This window comes from Scyliorhinus torazame, chromosome 7 (genome assembly GCF_047496885.1).
Source record: "Scyliorhinus torazame isolate Kashiwa2021f chromosome 7, sScyTor2.1, whole genome shotgun sequence".
NCBI classification, from domain to species: domain Eukaryota; kingdom Metazoa; phylum Chordata; class Chondrichthyes; order Carcharhiniformes; family Scyliorhinidae; genus Scyliorhinus; species Scyliorhinus torazame.
The window spans coordinates 166,006,422-166,024,333 of record NC_092713.1 but is presented as its reverse complement, the minus strand read 5'-3'; the positions used below and the strand labels follow the sequence as shown (position 1 = coordinate 166,024,333).

The window sequence follows — 17,912 nt, the reverse complement described above, 5'->3', positions numbered from 1 at the left end:
TCCTCAAGTTCTGCCTGCACAATCTATTTTCCTAATCCTCCACTTTGTCCTGCAGCCTCTTCCCGCCTTTATCGGATCCACCACCCTGGCTGGGCCCTCCAAGTACTCCTTCTTCTGCTGGGAAAACGTCTCATGCAGATAGGTCACTAGTTGATCCGTCGACCACTGGGCTGGCAAACTAGCTTTCAACGAATTTTCCCTCCTTTTTTGACCACTTGTGGTCCACGAACCATAAACTGGTGGGATACTCATCTTCCACCTCTCCTGCCCCTTATACAATCGCTCAGCTCTGCCGTCAGCCAGGGAAAAGGTCCACCACGAGCGGGAGCCATCAAATGTGCGACCGCTCACACCATGGTCGCCATTGGAAGTGCCCAGATAAATCTTACAAGAATGGAAATATACAAATCTTTATATTTGTGTGTCTGTGTGTAATGAAGAATTTGTGTGTGTGAGCTCAATGTATTTCCTTCTCTAAATTGTCATTTGTTTGTGGAGTTTCAGCAAACTGAGTTCAAAGCCTCACAATGTGGATTCTGAGTTGGATTAAAGGGCAATGAAATTAAACAAACCAAAGTTTGAAGTTATACGGTTGGAGTTGAGATTTCTGTCCAGAAAGCACAGTTTGAATGGACTCTAAAGATACAACAGCTTTTCGCTGGGTTTAAAATGAACCAGACTCTGCAGCAACCTCTTGCTGACTTACAGGAACTTCACTCTTTCCAATCACAGCTTGAGCTTTCAGATTGCTGAATGAATCCATTCCCCCTCGAGCAGAATGGACCCTCGTGTTTTTATTTAGAGGTATGAAATATCAAACATAAACATTAACATTCATATTAACAAAGATATATGTATATTATATATTATATAAATACAGAGTCAAAGGAAAAGTGATATCTGAATACAATGGATCAAGAAACCCTCATATGTAGAGTTAGATTGATTGTCACATGTGCTGAGGTACAGTGAAAAGTATTGTTCTGTGTATAGTCCAGAAAGATCAGTTCAGTCTATAAGATCAGTTCAGACCCTAAGAGGGTCATTCAGGAGTCTGGTAACAGCGGGGAAGAAGCTGTTTTTGAATCTGTTTGTGCGTTTTCTCAGATTTTTGTATCTCCTGCCCGATGGAAGAGGTTGGAAGAGTGAGTAAGCCGGCTGGGAGGGGTCTTTGATTATGCTGCCCGCTTTCCCCAGGCAGCGGGAGGTGGAGATGGAGTCAATGGATGGGAGGCAGGTTCGTGTGATGGACTGGGCTATGTTCACGACTCTGTAGTTTCTTACGGTCTTGGGCCGAGCAGTTGCCATACCAGGCAGTGATGCAGCCGGATAGGATGCTTTCTATGGTGCATCTGTAAACGTTGGTAAGAGTCAATGTGGACATGAAAAATTTCCTCATATCAAACCTAACCCCTTATAACTCAACCTCCCAAACCCTCGAAAGTGTCCAGGTCTTTAAGAGATTAAATGAATGGCCACCATCAATGATAGAACCTCCCCACCGAGCCTCTAAAGGTAAACCTAATCTTTACCAGATGAAAGAATGATATTCTGGGCCAGTAAGATACTCCATTTTGCCGGCAGCCCGGGGGTTTCCCGACGGTGTGGGGCTGCCCCACAATGGGAAACCCGATGACCAGCCGGCGAAAAGGAGCATCCCGCCGGCGTGCTGGACCAGAAATTTGGCACAGCGGGACGGAATCTTCCACCCATGCCAATGATTTGGGCTGTGAGGGAGATCTCCAGTTAAGTAGTATTCACCTCCTGGTTATTAAGGAGGTGAAAGCAAGAACGTCTGCCCCCATTCCCGAATGGAATATCGGTGAGTCGGAGACTCCGAATATTGCAACCAGTGGGCAAGGTTCTAGGGTTACCTGTTGATGCACGATCAATTGCACAAAGACTTGAGTTGGGTACAACTGAGGCTATATTGCTCCAAGATGTGTGGCCTCCCACAGCAGCTGGCGAAATGGCTGCAGCATGGAGGACACACATATTTATACTCCACCTACTGGGTGGAGCCAGCAGACAGGGACTACCAACGTACCTGTAGTACAGGTCCTACCATACATCACCTAATAGAGGTGCAACAGTGGTTTACCACACCTGTAAAATCATGTATATCGGGTAAAAATGAAATCCAATCCAGCAAGTTTAGCACAAGACCAGAACGCATGCGTGTGGTTAGCTGGTGTATGTGAACAGCGTTAGGACAAGACCAGAACGCATGCGTGTGGTTAGCTGGTGTGTGTGAAAAGCTTTAGGACAAGACCAGAATGCATGTGTGTGGTTAGCTGGTATGTGTGAATAGCGTTAGGACAAGACCAGAACGCATGTGTGTGGTTAGCTGGTATGTGTGAATAGCGTTAGGACAAGACCAGAATGTATGCGTGTGGTTAGCTGGTGTGTGTGAATAGCGTTAGGACAAGACCAGAGTGCATGTGTGTGCTTAGCTGGTATGTGTGAATAGCGTTAGGACAAGACCAGAACGCATGCGTGTGCTTAGCTGGTATGTGTGAATAGCGTTAGGACAAGACCAGAACGCATGTGTGTGGTTAGCTGGTATGTGTGAATAGCGTTAGGACAAGACCAGAATGCATGCGTGTGGTTAGCTGGTATGTGTGAATAGCGTTAGGACAAGACCAGAACGCATGCGTGTGGTTAGCTGGTATGTGTGAATAGCGTTAGGAAAAGACCAGAACGCATGCGTGTGGTTAGCTGGTATGTGTGAATAGCGTTAGGAAAAGACCAGAACGCATGCGTGTGGTTAGCTGGTGTATGTGGACAACAGTCACACTTCATCTCCACATCTCGAAAGAATCCACTCCTCTGTGCCTTTGTCCAATGTAGTACGAAGTCTTACAACACCAGGTTAAAGTCCAACAGGTTTGTTTCGATGTCACTCGCTTTCGGAGCGCTGCTCCTTCCTCAGGAGAATGAAGAGGTATGTTCCTTCACCTGGGGAAGGAGCAGCACTCCGAAAGCTAGTGACATCGAAACAAACCTGTTGGACTTTAACCTGGTGTTGTAAGACTTCGTACTGTGCTCACCCCAGGCCAACGCCGGCATCTCCACACCATTTGTCCAATGTGTTCTATGTCATCCTTTGGACTGAATCAAACTCAGTCTGACACAAGATGAAGTGGAATCCACCCTGTAGAGATCTTCCCTCCAAACCTCCTCAGTAAATAGGGAGTCAAGCTCCCCCACCATTTCTCATCTAATCTATCCAAAGGGGCAGGACCAATGAAGGTAGTGGTGTGGTAATTATGGCGTGTGGGAGGAGGCTGTGGCACAAGACTGTGCCTCCATTTTACTCCAGTTCATCCCGAGTCACTGAGCCATTTCAGGATTTTCTGCGTGTTGGCAGCCCAGTAATACAACAGGAAATTTGGGATGGCCAAGCCTCCCGATGCTCTGTCTCGCTGAAGCAGAGCGCTGCGAACTCTGGGACTCTTACCTGCCCAGATATTTATTTGTTAACTGTAATAAAAATGCTTTGGGCAAAAAAATGGGGATACATTGAAATAAAAATAGAAATCTTGGGAGCATTCACGTTGACAGCTTGGATCCTGCCTGCAAGAGTCAGAGGAAGACTGTTCCACATCTGTAAGTCCATTTTAACCTTACCGATGAGGCTTGTGAAGTTCAGTTTGAAAATGAAAATCGCTCATTGTCACGCGTAGGCTTCAATGAAGTTACTGTGAAAAGCCCCTAGTCGCCACATTCCGGCGCCTGTTCGGGGAGGCTGGTACGGGAATTGAACCGTGCTGCTGGCCTGCCTTGGTCTGCTTTCAAAGCCAGCGATTTAGTCCTGTGCTACGTTTGTGGAGTGAAGCCCAGTTATCGGCTACACGGATCCCCAGGTATCAGAAATTGAGGACGAGAGGCGAAATGACAGCGAACCAAGCTGAGCCTCTCTGGCTGATTGGTTCACTGGGAAACACTCACTTTCACCCACATTTAACTTGTACCCTGAGAAAGTGTCAAATATTGTGAGTATCCTTATTATGTTGTCCATTGAGGAGGTCGGGTCTGTAATATATCGGAGAAGATCATTGACATAGAGTGAGACCTGATACTCCACTCCCTCCCGGTGTATTCCCTCCATCCATCTGATGATCTTAACGCTATCGAAAGAGGCTCAATGGCCGTCACAAAGAGCAACGGAGAAGGCAGGCAGCCCTGTCGAGTGCCCCTGCCTCGCGGAAAATATTCTGAGGAAGCCGTATTTGTACGGATGTTGGCTTTCGGGCACTACACCTCAGACGAGCCCAGGAGGCAAATTTGGGGCCCAACCCAAATCTACCCAAGATCTCGCAAAGGTAGTTCCACCTCACCCTATCAAATGCTGCTTCTGCATCCAAAGATACTATGACTTCAGGTTCCACAACAGGAAATACTGGACAATCTCAGCAGGTCCGACAGCCTCTGTGGAGAGAGAAGGGAGCTAACGTTTCGAGCCTGGATGAGCTTTGTCAAAGATTCATCCGGACTCAAAACATTAGCTCCCTTTTCTCTCCACAGAGGCAGTCGGACCTGCTGAGATTGTCCAGTATTTTCTGTTTTTGTTCCAGATCCCGGCATCCGCAGTTATTTGATTTTAAGACTTCATGAATATTGGCGGTAAACCCTCCAAGATGGAGTCCACTAGCCTGTGTCGTTCAGCTCTCTCCTTTTTCATGATCCGAGCTTTATATGAGATTATCTCCTGCCTTATGACGGCCTTTAGTGTTTTCCAGAGTGTTAATGGAGATATTGGGCAGGATTTACCAACGAACGTGTGTTTTTCGGTGGCGGAGGTGAACTGCGAGCGGCAACTACCGGTCTCGTGATTGTCAACGGTATTTCCCGGTGACAGCGCCCCTCATCACCGGGAAACCCTTGCACCGGTGTGGGACCGGAATTTCCCCCCGATGTGAACAGCCGGTAAATCCCACCCATTGACTCTGTTTTGTTGAGCTTGATAAAGTCTGCCATGGCAACAGACAAACATTCACAAAATTTGTCATCAGACAGCAAAGTGGTGCCTAGTCTCCAGGCTGGGTGTTCGAGATGGTCAAAATCAAAATGAAAATCAACAAAATGAGGAGCATGATCAGAGATGACAATTGCCAGGTGTTCAGCTGCTGTCACTGAGGAGAGGACAGGTCAACAATAAACAAATCAATTGGGGAATAGGCATGGTGAACATGTGCAAAAAAGGAATATTCTTCACTGTGTGGATGTTGAAAATGCCACCGGTGCCCCCCCCCCCCCTCCCATCACCTGCACATGGTAAGCCTTGAGAGGGTGGGTGGCCCAGATCTAGGACCACCATGTCCAGGAGGGGGGCTGGAGCTGGGCCGGGGCCAGGGCCAGGGCCGGGGCCGGGGGAGGTCAGCCGGGGAGGGGGTAGGGTGGGATTGCAGGCCATCCCACAGTGCAGAATAACGTGACAGAAGCTTCACATCTCTTGGGTGTTGTAAAGGCGCACAATCGTGACCCTAACTGACCCTAGCGACTGGGAAATGCTCTGGAGCACCTCAGCAATGCCCACCTGAGACTGGGACATGCTTTGCAGTGGCTTCAGCAAGGTCCACCTGCGTCCGTGAAACGTCCCCCAGTGACTCGGACATGCTGTGGAGGTGCTCCGCCATGGCCGTCATTGACTGAGCCATGCCTTGGACACACCACCCATGATGCTGACGACGTGCCCCAGGCTCTCCACTGCGGTTGCCACCCTGGCAGTATTGACCTCAGAACCACGCATTTCTGGTGCCATCTGCTGCACCCGTAACCTTTGAGACTCTTCCGATCAGTTGTGGACCCACTGGAGTGTCACTGATATCGCCCTCTGAATCTCACAGCCACACCCCATCAACTGCATCAGCTCCGGGATAGCCTGGTCCAGAGGCTCAGCATCTGATGGGACTCATCTAGGTCCTGGGATCCAACATAGCTCCGACTGCTGTGCATCTCGATTTTCCCGCCTCCACCTAATGTGCATCAGCAACTGTGTGGTGCTTTCCACATTATGCCCCTGATTCCTGTCCACTACTTTCACACCGAGGTGTGTATCTCTGTGCTGATGGAGGGAGGAGCTAATAGCTGTGACGCATCAATGGTGGCATCCTCGGAGCTGTCCTTCGAGGTGTTCCCTTGGGAGGCGAGGAGGGCGGAGGGACCACCGTGCATGGGCTGGCAGCATCGGATGAAGATCCTGTAGGAGAATGGACATTACGTCTGACATGAACAATGCATGTGTGACGGGTCATCTGGGTGGCTGCCCGCGGATACTTACCTCTGCGGCGCAGGTCAATCTCGATGTTTATGACAAATCTGTCCTCGGCCAACCCCGCGACCTCCAGGGCCCGTTCCTCGTATGGGGTGAGGATTCTGGGACGGGATTCTCCCCTACCCGGCGGGGCGGCGGTCCCGGCGCCGAGGAGTGGCAACCACTCCGGCATCGGACCGCCGGGAAGGTCCGGAATCCTCTGCACCTTCAGGGGCTAGGCCGGCGCCGGCGGGGTTGGCGCCGCGCCAGCCGGCGTGGAAGGGGCTTGGCACTGCGCCAACTGGCACCGAAGGGCCTCCGCCGGCAGGCGCAAGTTGCCGCATGCGCGGGAGTGCCAGCGTGTGCTAGCGCCATCCCAGCGCATGCGTAGGGGGGTTATTCTCCGCGCCGGCCATGGCCGACCGTTACACCGGCCGGCGCGGAGGGAAAGAGTGCCCCTTACGGCACAGGCCCACCCGCGGATCTGTGGGTCCTGATCGCGGGCCAGGCCACCCTGGGGGCACCCCTCGGGGCCAGGTCCCCCCGCGCCCCCCCCCCCCAGGACCCCGGAGGCCGCCTGCAGAGCCAGGTCCCGCCGGTAAGTACCAGGTCTAATTTACGTCGGCGGGACGAGCCTAAAACGGGTGGCCGCTCGGCCTATCGCGGGCTGGAGAATCGCCGGGTGGGCCGCTGTCAGCGGCCGCCGACCGGCGCGGCGCGATTCCCACCCCCGCCAAATCCGGCACAGGAGAATTCGGCAGCCGGCGGGGGCGGGATACTCGCCGCCCCCCAGCGATTCTCCGGCCCGGCGGCAGGTCAGAGAATCCCGCCCCTGATGTCTGGCACCCTGCCATCCGTCTGGGCTTTTTCCCATCTGTTATGTGCCAACTTCTCCCGCGGGACAGAACGAGGGCATTGTGAACCACAAGCTTCATTCATTGTTGACGGGGGAGCGGTGACCGGGGGCGGCCGACGGGACCAGTGCCAGGAGGCCGATGCCAACTCACCTGTGCAGCCCGGTGGAGGTCGTAGAGATTCTGCGGCACTGGGTGGCGGTCCTCCTGGTGACACTCCCCGCATTGACGGCCGCTGCCACTGCCTCCCAGGCGGCACTGGCTGCCCAGTGGCTGACCCGCCGACCCCCTTGGGGGAACAGGGTGTCCCATCCGCACTCCACCGCGTCCAACAGTCCAACTGGATCGGATTCTCTGAACCATGGTGCGGGTATCCCTGGTGGTGTGGTTTGTGCTGCTGTCGGGGTTGCTCTGTGGGATCGGTTTAAGTGCTGCTACCCCACGTTAGTAGGGAGCTACCAGCCGCAGCCCAGGCGAATTAACATAGGAACATAGGACATAGGAATTAGGAGCATCAGTAGACAATTCAGCCCTTCGAGCCTGCTCCACCATTCAATCAGATCATGGCTGATTTCTTCCGGGCCTCAAATCCACTTCCCTAACTGTTCCCCATATCCCTTTAACTTGTTTTTTTAATCAGAAGTATATCTGTCTTCTTCTTGAATCTTTTTAATGACTGAGATTCCACCACACTATGGGTCAGCGAGTTCCACAAATGCACCACCCTCTGCGAGAAGTAGTGTCTCCTCGTCTTAGTTCAAAATCTACCGCCTCTCAGCCTATATCTGTGATCTCTTGTTATAGACTGTCCTATGAGGGGAAACATTTGGTCTACGTTTACTTTATCAATCCCTTTCAGTATTTTATATATCTCGATCAGATCCCCTCTCATCCTTTTAAACTCCAGCGAGTATAAACCCAAACTGTTTAATCTCTCCTCAGACATCAACCCTTTTATCCAGAGATAGCTGGCAGGACTGTCGTATATGATGTGAAGCCCATGAGGCATCATTACCAGTCCGAATTGGTTTTAGATACCGGTCGCAGTCGCGTCGGGTCAGCAGTCGGGAAACAGCCAGCAATTCCTGCTCGCTACCACACTTAAAAATCTTTCCGTTAGATCGCATCCAAAGAATATGTGTCGATAAACACCTGGCACTTTAAATCTGAAAACAATTCACACACACAAGGAAGAGGAAATTTAAATTTTGATACAGTTCTTACAAAGTGTAATGATTTGAGGTTTGGTTTCTGATAAAGTTCTCAACAGGAAATTTTAATTTCAAAAGGTTTGAGAACAATTGACATTAATTCAAATGCTGCCAGCTTCTGAGCTGAAAGAAGAATTTAAAATGCGTTTGTTCCCAAAATATAAAGATAAACCTGAAGCCTGAAGTTTGGGAGAAATCCAATTTTAATCAGAATTAAAGAAGGCATCTCAACAACAAACCTATTAGAATCTGGGGTCAGTTTAAAATGAAAATGCTCCAGCTATAAACTAGAGAGATACTTCTGAGAAAATAAAATGTTGTTTGAGGAGAAGATGAGGTGGGGCGTGATCTTCCCAAAGGGGAACAAAGTCCCCGAGCGAGCGTGTATAGCTACATGATTGCCAGCACTCGCAGTGCTGAGGAACACAAGGCTATTCAATGCAACTCGCTTTGAATAAGGGGCCTGAACGGGAATCGCGAGGCCGAGGCCGCACATAGTCCCGTTTGCTACACTGGGGATCTCCGCTCGCCGGAACTTCACGTTGTAGCGAGAGATCGGGACGCCATTTAAAAATGGCATACCAATCTCCGAGGCCACAAAAAGAATCCCCAACCCCCCCCCCCCCCCCACTCAGGCCGAATGCAAGAGTGTCCCCTCCCAACCCACACTGGGCCCGATCAAGCACGTGCAAAAAATGCCAGCTTGGCATCCTGGCAGTACCCATACCAGCTGGCAGGGTCGCTTGGGAACCTTGGCAGTGCTAGGCTGGCACCCAGGTGGCACTGCCAGGGTACTCAGGTGGCACCAGCAGTGACAAGGCACCTCCATGCCCAAAGGAAATGCAGCTGATCACCCTGGAGACCTCCATGAGTGCCGTTCCTTCTGGAATCCCCGGTTATGGGGAACAGGACCAAGCGGCGCTCGCCCAAGGTCCCCGAGACAAAGGGATTGAACCCCAAAGCCTCAGGTACCTTGCGAATCTGCACATTAGAGTGAGGCTTACTGCCTCGCCCTGATATGCAGATTTGCTAAAAGGTGATCGTGCCCACTGTGGGCGGGATTCACCTTGCAGCGTCCTGCGAGATTTGTGTTGAGAGCCGGGTAGATTCCGGGAGCGGGGTCTCCTGGCTTTCACCAGCGCCACTTTGCCGCAGCGAGCTGCTTTTCAGCGCAGCATGGCCGGAAGGTCGTGCCCAAAGAAGCAAACCATGTCAATGTCTGGAACCAAACAGAAACACTTGATTCCATTTGTACAATATTCTGAATGTAGGCCTGAGGCCTGCTGCTGCCACTAATTTTTGCAATTTTGTATTTTACATTTTATTTCAGCTCTGCTTTGATTTTAATATTTGAAGTGATTTTGTATTTTCTCACTTGACAAATATTGATCTTAACCCAGCTCTGATTGTGTTTTGATTAATTAATCAATAATAATCAGCAGTGACCTGTTTTTCTCAATCTTGTTTTCTCTCTGTCCTGGCCACACAGCTGGTGTTTAGACTAAAACTTTTGGTTTTCCACTTTCTCAAACTAGAATATTAAAATAAGTTGTTTTTTGTTGATTAGAATTCCTGTCCTCTGGCATTCTGTGACCTTGGACTACAGAGCAAGTCGCTGAGTAATCTTATCTGCCGTGGTCACCTGAAGCATCAGAAGATGAAGTTTCATTGATGGACATAACACCTGATTGATGACTGATGGGAAAACACCATCAAGAGCTGCGTAAACAAGCTGAACATTACAAAGTCTGCTTCACCTTGAGGTCCCTGTGAGAGGAACTGAGAAGAGCTGAGATTTGTTTGGGGAAAGATTGTGTGGCAGGCTTCACGAGACTGGAATGGAGCCAGAAATCCAGTTTGAAGAGACATTGCTTCAGAGACTCAGTGCTGCAGCCGGGTGGAATAGTCATCCACGGACAACAGGAGGAAGGGTCAGAAACGGAGTGACTGACCAGAGTGCCCACCCATTGGGGTGACTCAGTGACTTGGTGATGTGTGTACCGAGAGGACAGTAACGTGGGCACCAATTTTGGGGGAGCTGTGGTGGAACAGACCAACTTGGGGTTATTGTTTGTGTTTAAACAAACATCCATCTGTCTTCTTTTCCTCAGGTATATCAAAGTGCTTTTCCCTTTTGGAAGTATCCTTCTGTAACTGCTGCTGGGGAACAAGTCTGCGTAATAAAGCTATCGTTCGACTCCTCATCTCGTCTCGTGAGTGATTGATTGTGCTACATGCTGCAACTGTACATGACCCTGGTGAGACCACATTTGGAGTACTGTGTGCAGTTCTGGTTACCTCATTATAGGAAGGATGTGGAAGCATTGGAAAGGGTGCAAAGGAGATTTACCAGGATGCTGCCTGGTTTGGAGGGTAGGTCTTATGAGGAAAGGTTGAGGGAGCTAGGGCTTTTCTCTTTGGAGCGGAGGAGGATGAGAGGTGAATTAATAGAGGTTTATAAGATAATGAGGGGGTTAGATAGAGTGGACGTTCAGAGACTATTTCCTCGGGTGGATGTAGCTGTTACAAGGGGGCCTAACTATAAGATTCAGGGTGGGAGATATAGGAGGGATGGCCGAGGTAGATTCTTTACTCAGAGTGTGGTTAGGGTGTGGAATGGACTGCCTGCTGTGATAGTGGAGTCGGACACTTTAGGAACTTTCAAGCGGTTATTGGATAGGCACATGGAGCACACCAGAATGACAGGGAGTGGGATAGCTTGATCTTGGTTTCGGACAAAGCTCGGCACAACATCGAGAGCCGAACGGCCTGTTCTGTGCTGTACTGTTCTCTGTTCAATGATCCCTGGACACTGTGGAGGTAACACCACAGATGCAGCGGCCAACATCCGAACATCCAGGGGCTGAGCCTCTGCACCGGGGACATTTTGGTGACCAGAGGGTGGATGTGTGCAACAGGGAGGGGACTAGTGCCTGGTCCAGGTAACATTACATTATCTGAGGTACAGGGTCTGAGATCTGATGACCAGAGGCCCCACTGTGGCTGGAGATGCGTGGGCACAGCGTGTCAGATGGCAGGGGGTGGGAGGTGGGGGAGGGGGGAGCAATGGGGCAATGGAAGGTCCCGGGATGGAAGGCACCGCTGGCTGTCACCCTCTCCAATTCCTTACAGATATTCCACAGAATGGATGATATCTTGGATCCCGCGGAGGCTGCCCTCGTGGTGCTGCTGGCAGGCCAGGCGACTAGATGGTGGAGAAGACGACGATAGCAGAGTCGACAGAAGCTCGAGGTGGCGGCCCATATGCAAGGCCCCGCCCCACACCCCGAGGACCCGGCCGCCCATCAGGCCAGAGAGGGACTGAGTGCAGGTCCTCCTGGTGAAGCTCCCTGAGCTGATGGCCGCTGCCACTTCCTCCCAGGCGGCTCTGGCTGCCCTGTAATTGAACCTCTGAGACCCTCACGGAACAGGGCATCCCCTGTTAATGTTGTTCTAGATTAATAAGGGGATCAGGGATTATGGGGCGAAGGCAGTAGCATGGGAGTGAGCAACAGATCAGCCATGATTGAATGGCGGAGCAGACTCGATAGGCCGAGTGGCCTAATTCTGCTCCGATGTCTTATGGTCTAATCCCATCTGATTTCAACTGCGTCCAACAACCTGCCCAAGGATCTGCATCCCTGAATCGTGGGGCTGGCCTCCTTGGTGACATGGCTGCGAGCTGACAGGGGTTGATTGTGCAGGATCGGTTTAAGTGCTGTTCTCCCTTGTTAGCGGTGAGCGAGGTCCCGGCGAATCAGCTGGCTGGACAGTCCTTGCAGCTTGAAGCCCATGGAGCTTCATTATGTGGACCACTTCATGTTTGATAGCAGTGACGGCCTCACCAGGCCGAGCGTCGAGAAGCTAGCGGTGGGAGGAGTGGTAGCGGTGGCGTAGTGGTATTGTCACTGGACTAGTAAACCAGAGACCCAGGGTAATGCTCTGAGGTCCCAGGTTCAAATCCCACCACTGCGGATGGTGAAATTTAAATTTCGTAAAAATCTGGAATTCAAAGTCTAATGATGACCATGAAACCACTGTTGCTTTTTGTAAAAAAAACATCTGTTTAACTGGTACTCACCGCGTTCCACTGACTGTGCTGCCTGGGGGAGAAGTGTGTATCACAGGATTGGCTCAGTGACCCAACCAGAGGGCTCACAGCTTCTCGGATCTGACTCTGAAGGTCCTGGTGGAGGAGGTCCAGAGGAGGAGGGATGTCCCTCACACACAGAGGGATGGGGTAGAAGGTCACAGAGGCAGCTAATGCAGTGAATATGGAGGGAGGTCGCCCAGGAGCTGACAGCCAGGAGCACTGTCCCCAGGACATGGTTCCAGTGTGGTAAGAAATTGAACGAGTTGACAGGAGTGGTCAGGGTAGGATCTGCCCGACACCCTGCAGAGTAACAGCACCATCACCAACATCACAACCTCAACACACTGCACCCAGCATCGAACTATACACTGACATTCACACACCCCACACTGCTGTATCCTCCACAGGCCCAGCTCACACACAACTCCCAGCTCATCACCCATAGGAGGCATCACACACACACAACGGTCAATATAATACAACAACTTGTTTTTCAATAGCACTGTTAATGTATTTTAACACCTTAATGTGCTTCACAGGAACATTATAAAGTAAAACCTGATACCGAGACTTCTTGGGCGGCACGGAGCACAGTGGTTAGCACTGTTGCTTCACAGCGCCAGGGACCCGGGGTCGATTTCTTACTTGGATCACTGTCTGTGCGGAGTCTGCACGTTCCCCCGTGTCTGCGTGGGTTTCCTCCATATCATCTTCTGTGTTGTGGCCGTAGTAAAGACGCACACTTAACATCTAGTTCTTTGACCAGTAAGGTGCGACTTACTACCAACTGACGGATCACCGGAGTCACATGGTGGATCTCTATCGCCACCTGCTGGTCAGAGGTCATATAGATAACTATATACATTTAATAGGTAACTATATACATTACTGACTATATCACCACACTCCGGGTGCTCCAATTTCCTCCCGCAAGTCCCGAAAGACGTGCTGTTAGGTGAATTGGACATTCTGAATTCTCCCTCTGTGACCCGAACAAGCGCCGGAATGTGGCGACTAGGGGCTTTTCACAGTAACTTCACTGCAGTGTTAATGTAAGCCTACTTGTGACAATAATAAAGATTATTATGGGGAGATATTTGGGCTGATATCAAATCTCACTCAGAGAGTTGGGTTTTAAGGAGCATCTGAGTGGGGGACAGAGAGGTGAAGTGATGGAGAGATTTAGGGAGGGAATTCCAGAGCTCAGGGTCTCGGCAGCTGAAGTCAGGATGATGAATTGTGGAATGTTTAAAATTGGAGATAGGGAAGATTCCGGAATGAGAGGAGTGCAGATATCTGGAGGATTGTGAGGCTGGTGGAGATTACAGAGATAAGGAGGGGGTGAGACATGGAGTGATTTAGAATCAGGATGTCCTGACCACTCGATACCCGGATGGTTGTGGTTGTTCAAGACCAAACATTTCATTTCCAGGACATCACTGCAGGAGTTCCTCAGGCTTGTGTCCTCGGCCCAGCCAGCTTCAGCTGCTTCATCACTGATCTTCCCCCCACCATAAAGTCAGAAGTGGATATTTTCACTGATGTTTGCACAGTGTTCTGTAACATTCACACTTTCTCAGATACTGAAGCAGCCGGTGCCCCTATGCAGCAAGACCCAGACAACATCCCCTGGGTAAATGAGTGGCAAGTACCCAGCAGTGACCATCTCTTTCTTTTAAAGTATTTTTATTCTACAAATTTTCAACATGTTCACAAAACAAAAACAACTCCAAACCCCTCCCTCAGCAGACAACTCTTGAAAGTGTATGATGAACAATGCCCGACAATTGTAGAACCACAGCTTCACCCCTTTTCCTGGGTCAGACACTCCAGCAGGTCCCCCCACCAGGCCGAGGTACAGGGTGTAGAAGCTGACCTCCACCCCAACAAAACCGCCTCCGAGCAATCAGCAAGGCTGAAGGCTAAGATATCTTTCCCCGCACCCACCTGCAGCTCCGTCCGGTCCAACACACCAAATATGGCTTCTAGGGGACCGGGCTCCACATCCACATGCAGAACCCCCAAATGGTGCTGAACCCCATCCTCCAAAACCTTTCCAGCTTCAGGCAGGTCCAAAACATATGTACATGGTTCACAGGGCCCCGCCCACATCGCTCGCAGACATCCTCCTTCCCTTCGAACAGCCGGCTAATCCTTTATTTTGTGAAATGCGCCCTGTACACTACCTTCAGCTGTATCTGCCCCAACCTCGCGCACAAAGTTGAGGCGGTTACCCTCCCAGCACCTCACACCACAGTCCCTCTTCCAGCGCCACACCCATCTCTTCCTCCAACTTCGCTTTAATTCACTGCATGGACACTCGTGGCTACTCTTGGCACCTCATTAACTCTTGCAGGTCTTACGGTTATGATAATACCACATCCCCTTTCTTTGTCAAAGAAAATTATGATAACTTTGGTTGTGATATTTTCTTTAACCATTACATTCCATGTGTGAATCTGACTATTAGCTAGAATTTATCATAGACTTGATATATTCTATACATTAATTCGTAGATAATTGTTACATCACTTTGACGATGAGATAATTAATTATACAGTCATCACAAATTAAGTCTTTCAGGCGGTCTTCTCATTCTAGTGGATCTTCTTAATGGCGTCTTCAAGGTATTCAATTGCTCTGCCATATCTTCTTGCTGTGTGTGTGTCAAGCAAGGATTGGGACAGTCAATGTCCTTGAAGATGTTATCTGGTTCAATAACATTCTGAGGTTGAGCATTATGTTTGACGCGTAACAGTGCTCCTCTGTTTCTCCTGAACAGCGATCCCTGTTTGGTTTTGACTATGTATGATCTTGGTGCTACTTGTTTCAGACATGGTGCGACATGGCGCCATCTTCCTTCAGGATTCTGAATCCGGGAAGAGTGAGCGCTTTGTATTACAGGCGGGGGACCAAGAAAGAGGGATAGGGGACCTACCGCTGAGGAGGGCGGAGGGGAGCTTTCGGTATCTGGGGATCCAGATAGCCAAGAGTTGGGGGACCCTACATAAACTGAATCTGACGAGGTTGGTGGAGCAAATGGAGGAGGGTTTCAAAAGATGGGACATGTTACCGCTCTCGTTGGCGGGTAGAGCACAGTCGGTCAAAATGGTGGTCCTTCCGAGGTTTCTGTTTGTGTTTCAGTGCCTTCCCATCGTGATCACTAAGGCCTTTTTTAAGAGAGCAGGCAGGAGTATTATGGGGTTTGTGTGGGTGAATAAGACCCCGAGAGTAAGGAGAGGGTTCCTGGAACGCAGTAGGGACCGAGGAGGGTTGGCACTGCCAAACCTGGGGAGCTACTGCTGGGCAGCAAATGTGGCGATGATCCACAAGTGGGTTATGGAGGGAGAGGGGGCGGCATGGAAGAGGATGGAGATGACGTCCTGTAAAGGAACGAGCCTGGGGGCGTTGGTGACGGCACCGCTGCCGCTCTCGCCGACAAAGTATACCACAAGCCCGGTGGTGGCGGCAACGCTAAGGATCTGGGGCCAGTGGAGACGGCACCGGGGTGCAATGGGAGCATCGGTGTGGTCCCCGATCAGGGGTAACCACCGGTTTGTCCCGGGGAAGATGGACGGGAGGTTCCAGAGCTGGCATCGGGCGGGGATTGGAAGAATGGGGGACCTGTTCATCGACGGGACGTTTGCGAGCCTAGGGGCACTTGACGGGGGCGAGGTTGAGTAGGTTCTTTGGGGTAGAGGACAGATGTGGAAGGTGCTCAGGGAGCCCGGCGAACCATGTCCATATGTTTTGGTCATGCCCGGCACTGGAGAGGTTCTGTAGAGGAGTGGCGGGAGCAATATCTCAGGTGGTGAAAGTCCGGGTCAAGCCAAGCTGGGGGCTAGCAATATTTGGAGTTGTGGACGAACCGGGGGTGCAGGAGGCGAAAGAGGCCGGCATTCTGGCCTTTGCGTCCCTAGTAGCCCGGCGAAGGATCTTGCTAATGTGGAAGGAGGCGAAGCCCCCCAGCCTGGAGGCCTGGTTAAATGATATGGCTGGGTTCATAAAGTTGGAGAGGATTAAGTTTGCCTTGAGAGGATCTGCGCAGGGGTTCTACAGGCAGTGGCAACCGTTCCTAGACTATCTCGCGGAGCGTTAGAGGAAGGTCGGTCAGCAGCAGCAGCAACCTTGGGGGGGGGGTGGGGTGGAGGGGACGTCCTGGGAGGTGGGGGGGGGGAGGGGGGGACTACATTAATAGGATGGGAATAGAGGGATACGGACCCAGGAAGTGTAGAAGATTGTAGTTTAGTCGGGCAGCATGGTTGGCACGGGCTTGGAGGGCCGAAGGGCCTGTTCCTGTGCTGTACATTTCTTTGTTCTTTGTTCTTTGACTGCTGGGAGGGTGGATGAACAAGAGATAACATGAAGGGTTGGGGAAACTGGCCCGTACGGGTGAGGGCCAGTGTACAAAGCTGTGTAAATATATCATTTTGCCATGTATATATCTTGCTCTGCGCGATTTCTCGTTTTTTTTTTTTGTTACGAGGGGGGGGGGGGGGGTTATTGTTTGTAAGGGAGAAAAATTGTGTTAAAAAACTTTAATAAACATTTTTTTTTTTTTAAAGGATTCTGAATCCGTACAAAGTCACCTTCCTTTAGTTCAGGCAGAGGTTTGGTTCTTTTATCATAGTCCTCTTTTTGCTTCTGTTTCTTTGATGTGATACAGTTGTGTATCTCTCGATTATCCATGTCTGGACCGGTGATCTCAGGTAATGCGGTGCAAAGTCGTCTACCCATTAGCATCTGAGCAGGTGATAATCCAGTTGATAGTGGTGTCGCTCTGTACGCTAACAACGCCAACGATAGATCTCGATTATCATCAATCGCTTTCGGAACAATTTCTTTCTCTGCTTTGCTATTTGACTGAGGATAACATGGGCTTGAAGTAATGTGATTCAAGTTGTATTGTTCTGCAAACTGTATCCACTCCCAACTTGAGAAACATGGACCATTGTCAGAGGCAACGTTGAGAGGTATCCCACGGCTTGCAAAAATTGATTTTGTTCGATAAGGGAAAACAGGAAAGACAGCAGCAGCAACCCAGGGGGGAAGGGGGGAGGGGGGAGGGGGGGGGGGGTTATTCTGTGTTTGTTTTTTTGTTCTTTTCTTTCTTTCTATGCTAGTTGTTTATATTTACTTCTTCTGTATTATTATTTCTTTTTTTTTTGTTCTTTTTTCTGCACTTGTTAGTTTAATATATTATTTAAATAACGATCAATGTATATTTTGTTACCAAGCTGTAAAAATGGAAAATTCTTTTTGATCGAAAAACTTTAATAAAATATATTTCCAAAAAAAAAAAAAATTGATTTTGTTGCTTTTATAACCATCTGGCTGTCGAATTATTTAGCATCATTACCTCTGGATAGTTGGAGTAATAATCTTTGACCAGCAAATAGTCACAACCTTGGAAATCAAACAAATCCATGGACTGGGAACGATTTCCATCTCGTTCATGCTTTCTTTGCTCTGTGCTGGCTGATGCACCTGGCAGATTG

The 17,912-nt window shown here is 50.1% G+C and overlaps 1 long non-coding RNA gene across 1 annotated transcript in view; it reads left to right on the top strand.

Annotated features, from left to right (window-relative positions):
• LOC140426683 (uncharacterized) overlaps positions 1–10,525 on the top strand; it is a 259,612-nt gene extending 249,087 nt beyond the window's left edge. Inside the window, exon 2 of the long non-coding RNA XR_011948268.1 lies at positions 9,889–10,525. This is a non-coding gene — a long non-coding RNA (uncharacterized lncRNA). The remainder of the gene's footprint in view (positions 1–9,888) is intronic.
• Positions 10,526–17,912: the final 7,387 nt, after the last annotated feature.